The sequence below is a fragment of the Triticum aestivum genome, chromosome 2D (genome assembly GCF_018294505.1).
Source record: "Triticum aestivum cultivar Chinese Spring chromosome 2D, IWGSC CS RefSeq v2.1, whole genome shotgun sequence".
NCBI classification, from domain to species: domain Eukaryota; kingdom Viridiplantae; phylum Streptophyta; class Magnoliopsida; order Poales; family Poaceae; genus Triticum; species Triticum aestivum.
The window spans coordinates 232,597,611-232,606,580 of record NC_057799.1 but is presented as its reverse complement, the minus strand read 5'-3'; the positions used below and the strand labels follow the sequence as shown (position 1 = coordinate 232,606,580).

Genomic DNA, 8,970 nt, shown 5'->3' with positions numbered 1-8,970 from the left:
CGCCGTCAGGCTATGGATGCGGGCGAACGTCTTCCATCCACGACGGAGGTACATGACCCGAGGAGCCGGGAAGTCGACGTTGACCCACGTGCCCCCATTCCCACAGCCCCTCATGTGTAATCTGAGGGATTGGGGCGGGTCACGCTCCATCTCCCGAGCAAACGGGGTGGGAAGACGAAGACGGCGACGTGGAGGCCGACGCAGCCTGATGAAGAACTCGCGGGGCTGGTCTCCAACATGGCCTTCCATTGGAAAAGGCATCATTGGCGGGGGCGAAGCCGGCGCGCCGCCCCGTCCTCCTCTTCCCCGAGCACCATGACCTCTGCCCCGGACTCGCCCCCTCCCCCTTCCCCTTGCGGGCGGCTCCACCACCGCGAGCTCAGGAGGAGGAGGGATGCGCTGTCGAGCGGCGACCCTCGCCGCCACCGTCGAGGGACCGGGATTCCCTTTCGCCATGGCGGGTGAAAGGAAGAAGCACAAGTAGGAGGAGATAGATGACAGAAGAGTGCGGGATGCCGTCCCCCCTTCCCCCTCCTTATAAAGGGGTGGGGTCGGGGCTCGGCCGCCCCGCTCGGCCAATACAGCCACCAGAGGCGTAGGGAATCGAGACCGACCCGCTGCCCCAATTGCATGGAGGACACGTGGCGAACGTGCAGAATCGAGGGGACGGGTGAAGCGACCTCTCCCCACCCCGTGATCGTGGTGTGTGGACGCCTTGAAGACCGCGACCCGGCCCCGCGCAGTAAATGAGCCGCGCCTCCACGCCTCCCTCTTTTTATGGGGAAGGCGCGAGCCGCCTCTTTACCACGATGTGACGCATGCATGCGGAAACCGCCCCACGCATGCCGCCCACGTCACGCGCGCCCCACCATATCGCGTGCGGGTCGTGGGAAGCGCAGCGCGTGGAAAAGTTTTACCACGGTAAAAACCGCCCCGCCTGCCCGCGCACCGTTTTGGGCCTCGCCCAACAACGTGTCGCGCTTATGTGTGGCCCAGGCCAGGGGGCTCCTGTCGGTGTACAAAAGAAGGGGCGCACCTTTGTACCCCTTTACCTGTGCACGGACAGTCTGAGCCGCGCCCATGGCCACACCAAGTAGAGCTGGGGAGGTGAACCGAGGTAAAACCGAAGCCCGAGGCAACCAGAGCAACACCAAGGCCAAGACCACAAAGAGCAGAGGGACGAAGCAGGTTCCGCCGGCAAGACCCTTGCCGGGGCAGCCTCAACGGCCCCGACAAGACCCTTGCTGGGGCGGCCCGTCAAACACCAACAGAGCGAGCCACCCTTGAGCCCACGTCCCCAACACCATCAGCCACGTTGGGCCAGGGCTCGGGAGGCACCTCTGTGGTGGCATGCAAATCTTTGTGAACACAAGGAATACTCAAGATCGGATGAGGATTAGAAGGCGGCGATCCTCGGCAAGACCCTTGCCGAGGGGAACCACAAGGCCCCCGGCAAGATCCTTGCCGGGGACGACAGCGCGCCACGGCAAGGCCCTTGCCAGGCCTCCCGGCAAGGCCCTCGCCAAGGGCGCCAGCAGGGCCACTGCCAGGCACGCACCAACCAAGTCGCCGCCGCCGTTCGCATGTAGCTGCCAGCTCAACCAGCTAAGCAGGCACCTGCGTGGCAACATGGAGCTCCCAGGCCAACTTATCAAGCGCATGCGTGGCGGCATGCAGATCTTCGTGAAGGCTCCACCACCGCGCCACCTCAGCTGCCTGCCTGCCTACATGGTGCCGCGTGCATCACTGGCCAGGGCGCGTGTCGAAGCGAGGAGGAGCGGCGACGGACGGGACGGGCCTCGCCCCCGTCCCCGATAAATCTAGGGGACACCTCAGCGGTGCATGAAATGCCTCTTGTCCTGTAATACGAGCGATAAGCTCGCAATACTGTACGCCTTTCTAGCTCCTGTATGCCACTGTGGCAGCCCCTTTCGACTATAAAAGGAGGCCCATGGCATACTGGAGAAGGATTCGGCTCTTTGGGACCACACAACCCACCATAGCTAGTCAGAGAGCTCAAGAACTCTATGAATCACACCCACCAAAGCAGGACTAGGGTTTTATGCATCCTCACGGCCCGAACCTGGGTAAATGATCCTTGTGCTGATTACTAATCCTGCTCTTCTCGCAACCCAGCGCCCCTGCAACCGTAGTAGGAATTCTTGTGATCCCATAGGTGTCGTTCCACACCGACAATTTTCTCAATAGTGCACAATTCTCAATGACTTACAAGGTTTATTCGATGGGTGTAGGTGCTCTTAGGTTTGAAAATCGACTCTTTTGGGGAGCACAAGTTTAGTTTTGGTTGGATGGTATTAAACGGGTTCTTGAGAAGTCTATTTTTTGTCTTGTATGTCACTATTTTATGCCATATATACGTTCCAAGTAATTGTTTCTTAGCATTTGGTTCCCTTCTTTCCTATTAACAGATAATCATGTTGAAAATCTCTTGGGGGATTTTGAGTACCAGCTTCAAGTTCCCTATGTAATGTACCGCAATGCTGCACAAGAAGTTTGGAATTTGGTTTTATAATGCTCATGAATGTGAAGAAGTGTAAAGCCCACGATGCGGCTATATCTCTAAGTCGTGCCTCGACACGTGGGAGATATAGCCGCATCGTGGGCGTTACAAGTTGGTAATCAGAGCCATCCCCGACTTAGGAGCCCCCTGCTTGATCGAATCGCTGGCGTTGTTGAGTCTAGAGCAAAAATGTTTTGAGTCTTAGGATTATATATATCGGAGAGTAGGATTCTTTTTACTCCCCAGTCCCTTCGTCGCTCTGGTGAGGTCTCCTGACGTAGAAGTTTTGTCTACTCTCTCCTCAAATTTCACAAAAAAAATTTAGGATCACGCGGGTATCTTGGAATCGTTCCGATGGATTTGTGACGAGAACATTGTTCTTGGTGCCTCCTGACATTTAGGGGTTGTGGCAGTGTCCCGGGGAGTTGAGCTCCGAGGTGTTGTCGTCACAATTTTATCGTTGCAGTTCTGGAATACTTGAGTTTCGCCGACATCGAAATCTCTTTTATGCAGCTGTTGGTGAAATCACCTCGACGCCACCTAGTACTAGGGCGGGAGTTCGGGAGTATTGCCATAACTTGTATAACGGATGTTTTTCGAAGGTTGAGGTAAATGATTTCCGAAGGTTTCTTGGTTATGTGTTGACGGATGGATACAGCTGGATCTAGGGATTGTTAGTTTGGGTGATATATTTTGTGTCCCCTGTATCCCCTACACCAGATTGCATAACCAGAAAGTTTCGGGAGTTTATAAGTGGGAATTCAAGTAGCCATAGGATATCTTTCCGACAGACGCATGATATGAGATTGGGGTTCGACGTCTAGTGGTCCGCCTGTATACGGTTGATTTTATAGTGGTCTCGTTGTGTCTTAAAGAGTCCATGGCTTTGCCGACTCGGGGACGCTTCGTATGTCATGTGCACAGCCTTGTACATGATGGTGCTGTACGATTGAGCCCGTGTGGGCCCCACCACGAAAACTTCGGACGAAATATCTATCATATGTTTGTTCCGGCTTATTCTGCAAGCCAATACTTTGTTTTATTTTGTATTGTGGTATTCGAGTTACTTCGAATTCATATGTTGATTCCATATCTTTTTCAAGTGGCTTCTCAACTTATGGAAGTGTGATGATTTACTACGGAATTCATTCGTTCATCTTCGTTCGAATGTTTAATGTGAAGACTATTTGTTGCAATTTCTATCCGTTGATTCTACTTATCTTTTTGTCTATCAAGATGCTAACGGATGTCACCCTTATCGCAATGAAGGGAGTCAAGCGAACCCTCCGCCACCACCTCCACCTCCGGAGGCATGGCAAGCAATCATGGCAGCCACCAACGCCAATGCTCAGATGATTCTGCAACTATTGCAGGAACGTACTCAAGGGCAAGGCAATCAAGGCAATCAAGGTCAAGGCAACAATCAGTTTCACTTTGCCACTCTCAACCAGTTTCTCGCAAATCAGCCCAAGTCTTTCAGCTACTGTGCCGAGGCCACAGATGCCGATGATTGGCTCGTGGACATCAACAAGCATTTTGAATGTAGCAATGTCAGGCCTGAGGACTATGTCAAGTTCGCTTCTTTCCAGCTCAAGGACCAAGCTGCTGATTGGTATCAACAATACAAAGATTCCAGAGGAGGTCGTGTGATCACTTGGACTGACTTCTGTCGGGACTTCACAGGGCACCACATTCCACAAAGTGTTGTTGAGAGCAAGCGTGAGGAGTTCCGCAATCTCAAGCAAGGCAACATGTCTGTGTATCAATACAACATTCAGTTTCAGAAACTTGCTCGCTTCGCTAAACAAGACGTTCCTGATGAGAAGAACATGATCTATCACTTCAGAGGTGGCCTTAAAGAGGACCTGCAGTTAGCTCTCGTTCTTGTTGAGCCTACTCACTTTGATCAATTCTACAATATGGCACTGAAGCAAGAGGCTGCTCAGCTCAAGTGTGAGGCTTCTAAGAAGAGAGTCAGAGACGCAGTTCAGTCTTCTTCTTCCTCACTTGTGACAGCTAAGCAACAGAAGTTCTGGTTGCCTCCTCCTCCTCCGTTTCGTCAGCCTTATCAGCAGAAGAACAAAGGTGGCCATGGTTCTTCAAACTCTTCCAACTCTAGCTATCAGAACAAGTCTCAGAATCAAGCTCCAAAGTCCAATGCTCCTTATCACCGTCCACTCTCAGAGGTGACTTGCAACAAATGTCAGCAGAAAGGTCACTATGCTAACAAGTGCTTCAACCAGAGGCGTCTTACTCCTCCTCCTCCTGTCAGATCTTCCAGCAATGCAGTGGTCAAGCATAATCCAAAGTCTGCAAAGGTGAACATGATGGATGCAGCTCAAGCGGAGGAATCTACTGATGTGATAATGGGTAATCTCTCAGTTAATGATATTCCTGCAAAAGTTCTTTTTGATACTGGCGCATCGCATTCTTTCTTGTCATACCCATTTGCATCGAAGCACAATGTTGACACAGAGATTTATCCAAAGTTATGCAAGTTGTTTCTCCGGGTAAGCTTTTGTCTTCTAGTTTGGTTGCTCCCGATGTCTCCATCAAGATGGGCGACTATAAATTTCAGTCTTCTCCAATTTTCCTTGGTGACTCGGATATTGATCTTATTCTCGGGATGGACTGGCTTTCGAAGCACAAGGCTCAACTTGATTGTGCTGCCAGGGAAATTCAATTGACACACTCTTCTGAGGATGTGATTATTTTTGCCGCTTGTGATGAAACCATTCGGTTTTTCTCTCTCAATGAGAAGGGCGAGTTGAATGCCATCTCTCAAATTCCAGTCGTTTGCGAGTATCAAGATGTCTTTCCAGAAGAGCTTCCGGGTATGCCTCCTCATCGACCAGTTGAGTTCGTTATCGAACTGGAGCCTGGCACTGAACCCGTTTGCAAGCGTCCATACAAGCTTGGACCAAACGAGCTGAAGGAATTGAAGAAACAGCTCGATGAACAAGAACGTCTGGGTTTGATCAGACCGAGTTCTTCTCCATGGGGTTGTGGTGTTCTTTTTGTCAAGAAGAAGGATGGCACGGACCGACTTTGTGTCGACTACCGTCCATTGAACAAGAAGACAATCAAGAACAAGTATCCAGTTCCCAACATCAATGACCTATTTGAGCAACTCAAAGGGGCTAAAGTATTCTCGAAGCTTGACCTTCGTATGGGTTATCATCAGATTCGCATTCGTGAAGAAGATATTCCCAAGACAGCATTCAGAACAAGCTTTGGTTCTTATGAATATACTGTCGTGTCTTTCGGCCTTGTCAATGCTCCTCCGGTGTTCTCTCGGATGATGAATTACATCTTCAACCCCTATACCAATGAATTCGTTCTGGTGTATCTCGATGATATCTTGGTCTTCTCCAAGAATAAGCAGGATCATGCCAAACATTTGCGTTTGGTGCTCGACAAGCTCAGAGAATATCAATTCTATGCGAAGTTCTCTAAATGCGAGTTCTGGCTCGATGAAGTTATTTTCCTTGGTCACATCATCTCTGCCAAGGGCATCGCTGTTAACCCCGAGAAGGTGTCCGCAGTTGTGGATTGGGAACCTCCTCAAAATGTCAAGCAGCTCCGCAGTTTTCTTGGTCTTGCAAGCTATTGTCGAAGATTCGTTGAGAATTTCTCCAAGATTGCAAAGCCTCTTTCCAACCTCCTACAGAAGCATGTGAAGTATGTCTGGTCTCCTGAGTGTGACGTTGCTTTCAACACTCTCAAAAAGAAACTAGTCACAGCTCCTATCTTGACTCCTCCTGATGAATCCAAGCCGTATGAAGTTTTCTGTGATGCTTCTCTCCAAGGTCTCGGTGCTGTATTAATGCAAGAGAAGAAAGTTGTGGCCTATACCTCTCGTCAGTTGAAGCCCAACGAGAAGAACTACCCCACTCACGATCTTGAGTTGGCGGCAGTTGTCCATGCATTGATAACATGGAGACATCTCTTGTTGGGAAGACAAGTGGACATTTTCACCGATCACAAGAGTCTCCAGTATATCTTCACTCAGCCCAACCTCAACCTCAGGCAGACTCGATGGGTCGAGATGATTCAAGAGTACAATCCGAGTATCGAATATACTCCAGGCAAGGCCAATGTCATTGCAGATGCTTTAAGCAGGAAGGCTTATTGCAACAGCTTAATTCTCAAGCCTTTCCAACCGGATCTTTGTGAAGCTTTCCGCAAGCTGAATCTCCAAGTTGTTCTTCAAGGCGTTCTTGCCAACCTCATAGTCTCTCCTACTTTGGAAGATCAAATTCGTGAGGCACAACTCCTTGATGCCATGGTGAAGAAGGTGAAACGTGGTATCGACAAGGGTCTTTCCAAATACAAGTGCTATCGCATTGATGACAGAGACACTTTGTTCTTCGAGGACCGGATTGTGGTTCCTAAAGGTGATCTAAGGAAAGTCATAATGAACGAGGCGCACAATTCTCTCCTTTCCATTCATCCTGGAAGTACGAAGATGTATCATGACCTCAAGCAGTCGTATTGGTGGACTCGAATGAAGCGAGAAATTGCTCAATTCGTGAATGAATGTGATGTCTGCCGAAGAGTGAAAGCAGAACACCAACGACCAGCTGGTCTCCTCCAACCTCTTGCTATCCCAGAATGGAAGTTTGATCATATCGAAATGGACTTCGTGACTGGATTTACCAAGTCCAAGCGCGGAAATGATGCTATCTTCGTTGTCATCGACAAGCTCCCTAAAGTGGCTCATTTCCTTCCAATCAAAGAATCCATCACAGCAGCTCAGCTAGCAGAGCTATACACCTCCAGAATTGTCTCTTTGCACGGCATTCCACAATTGATTTCTTCAGATCGTGGAAGTATCTTCACCTCTAAGTTCTGGGACTCCTTCCAGAAGGCCATGGGCACAAACATTCACTTCAGCACAACTTTCCATCCTCAAACTAGTGGCCAAGTCGAGCGAGTCAATCAAATTCTTGAAGATCTGCTCAGGGCTTGTGTCATTTCCTTTGGCATGAAATGGGAAGATTGTCTTCCTTATGCTGAATTCTCCTACAACAACAGCTTCCAAGCGAGTTCGGGCAAGGCCCCATTCGAGATTCTCTATGGCAGAAAGTGTCGTACTCCTCTCAATTGGTCAGAGACTGGTGAACGCCAACTTCTTGGCAATGACTTAATCACTGAAGCTGAAGAAATGTGTAAAGTCATCCGTGATAATCTCAAAGCCGCGCAATCACGTCAGAAGAGCTACTATGATAGTAAGCATCGTGATTTGGCTTTCGAGGTCGGAGACCATGTCTACCTCCGCGTCTCTCCAATGAAAGGCACTCGTCGCTTCGGTATCAAAGGGAAGCTTGCCCCTAGATACGTGGGTCCTTTCAAGATCATTGGTAAAAGAGGCGACCTCGCCTATCAACTTGAGCTTCCTTCCAACTTCGCGAACGTGCACGATGTGTTCCACGTGTCACAGCTCCGCAAGTGCTTCAAGACGCCTGAGCGCACTATCAACTTCGAAGAGATTGACCTCCAGGAAGATTTGTCTTATCATGAGCACCCCGTTGCTATTCTTGAAGAAACTGAGCGCAAGACTCGCAACAAGTCCATCAAATTTCTGAAAGTGAAGTGGTCGCACCATTCCGATCGGGAAACCACTGGGAACACGAGGACCATCTCCGTTTCGAATATCGGGAGTTCTTTCAGTCCTAGATCTCGGGACGAGATCCTCTCGTAGTGGTGGAGTGTTGTAACACCCCGCATGTAACTTGCCTTATTTGTAACTCCGACTCTTGCCATTTCCGGCTATGTGTTATGTTATTCCCTGCGTAGTCGGGTTTTGTCTTTCGTTTTGTATTTTGTCATGTCATGCATTTTCATATCATGTCATCATGTGCATTGCATTCGCATACGTGTTCGTCTCATGCATCCGAGCATTTTCCCCGTTGTCCGTTTTCCAATCCGGCGCTCCTATCTCCTCCAGTGCACCCCTCTTGTTTTCTTTCGTGTGCGTGTGTCAAACTTTCTCGGAATGGACCGAGGCTTGTCATGTGGCCCTAGTATACCACCCGGAAACCACCGGTCAAGTTTCGTTCCATTCGGAGGTCGTTTGGTACTCCAACGGTTAACCGGGCATCCGCAATGTCCATTTGAGTGTCCAGCAAAAACCCCTCTAAAACCAGGCCAAAACCCACCAAACTCTCTTCCATGCTCTAGGTCGTTCGATCACGATCGTGTGGGCGAAAACCGCACCTCATTTGGAGCCTCCTAGCTCCCTCTACCTATAAATATGTGGGCATCCCCAAAAACGAAATCGCGGTCTAAACCCTAACCCGCTCCTCCGCACCGCCGGACACGTCCGCCCGGGGCCGGACATATCTCCACCGACGACCGCGACGAATCGCGCGCAGCCACATCATCGGCCCAGCCGCCGCCACCGCGCCGGCCCGCAGGCCCGCCGCGGCTCTCCCGGGCCCGAGCCT

General features: G+C 50.3%; 1 pseudogene; it reads left to right on the top strand.

The window, feature by feature from the left end:
• The first annotated feature begins 1,080 nt into the window (after nucleotides 1-1,080).
• The window catches only part of LOC123055757 (mRNA-decapping enzyme-like protein), a 23,089-nt pseudogene continuing 15,199 nt past the window's right edge, over nucleotides 1,081-8,970 (top strand).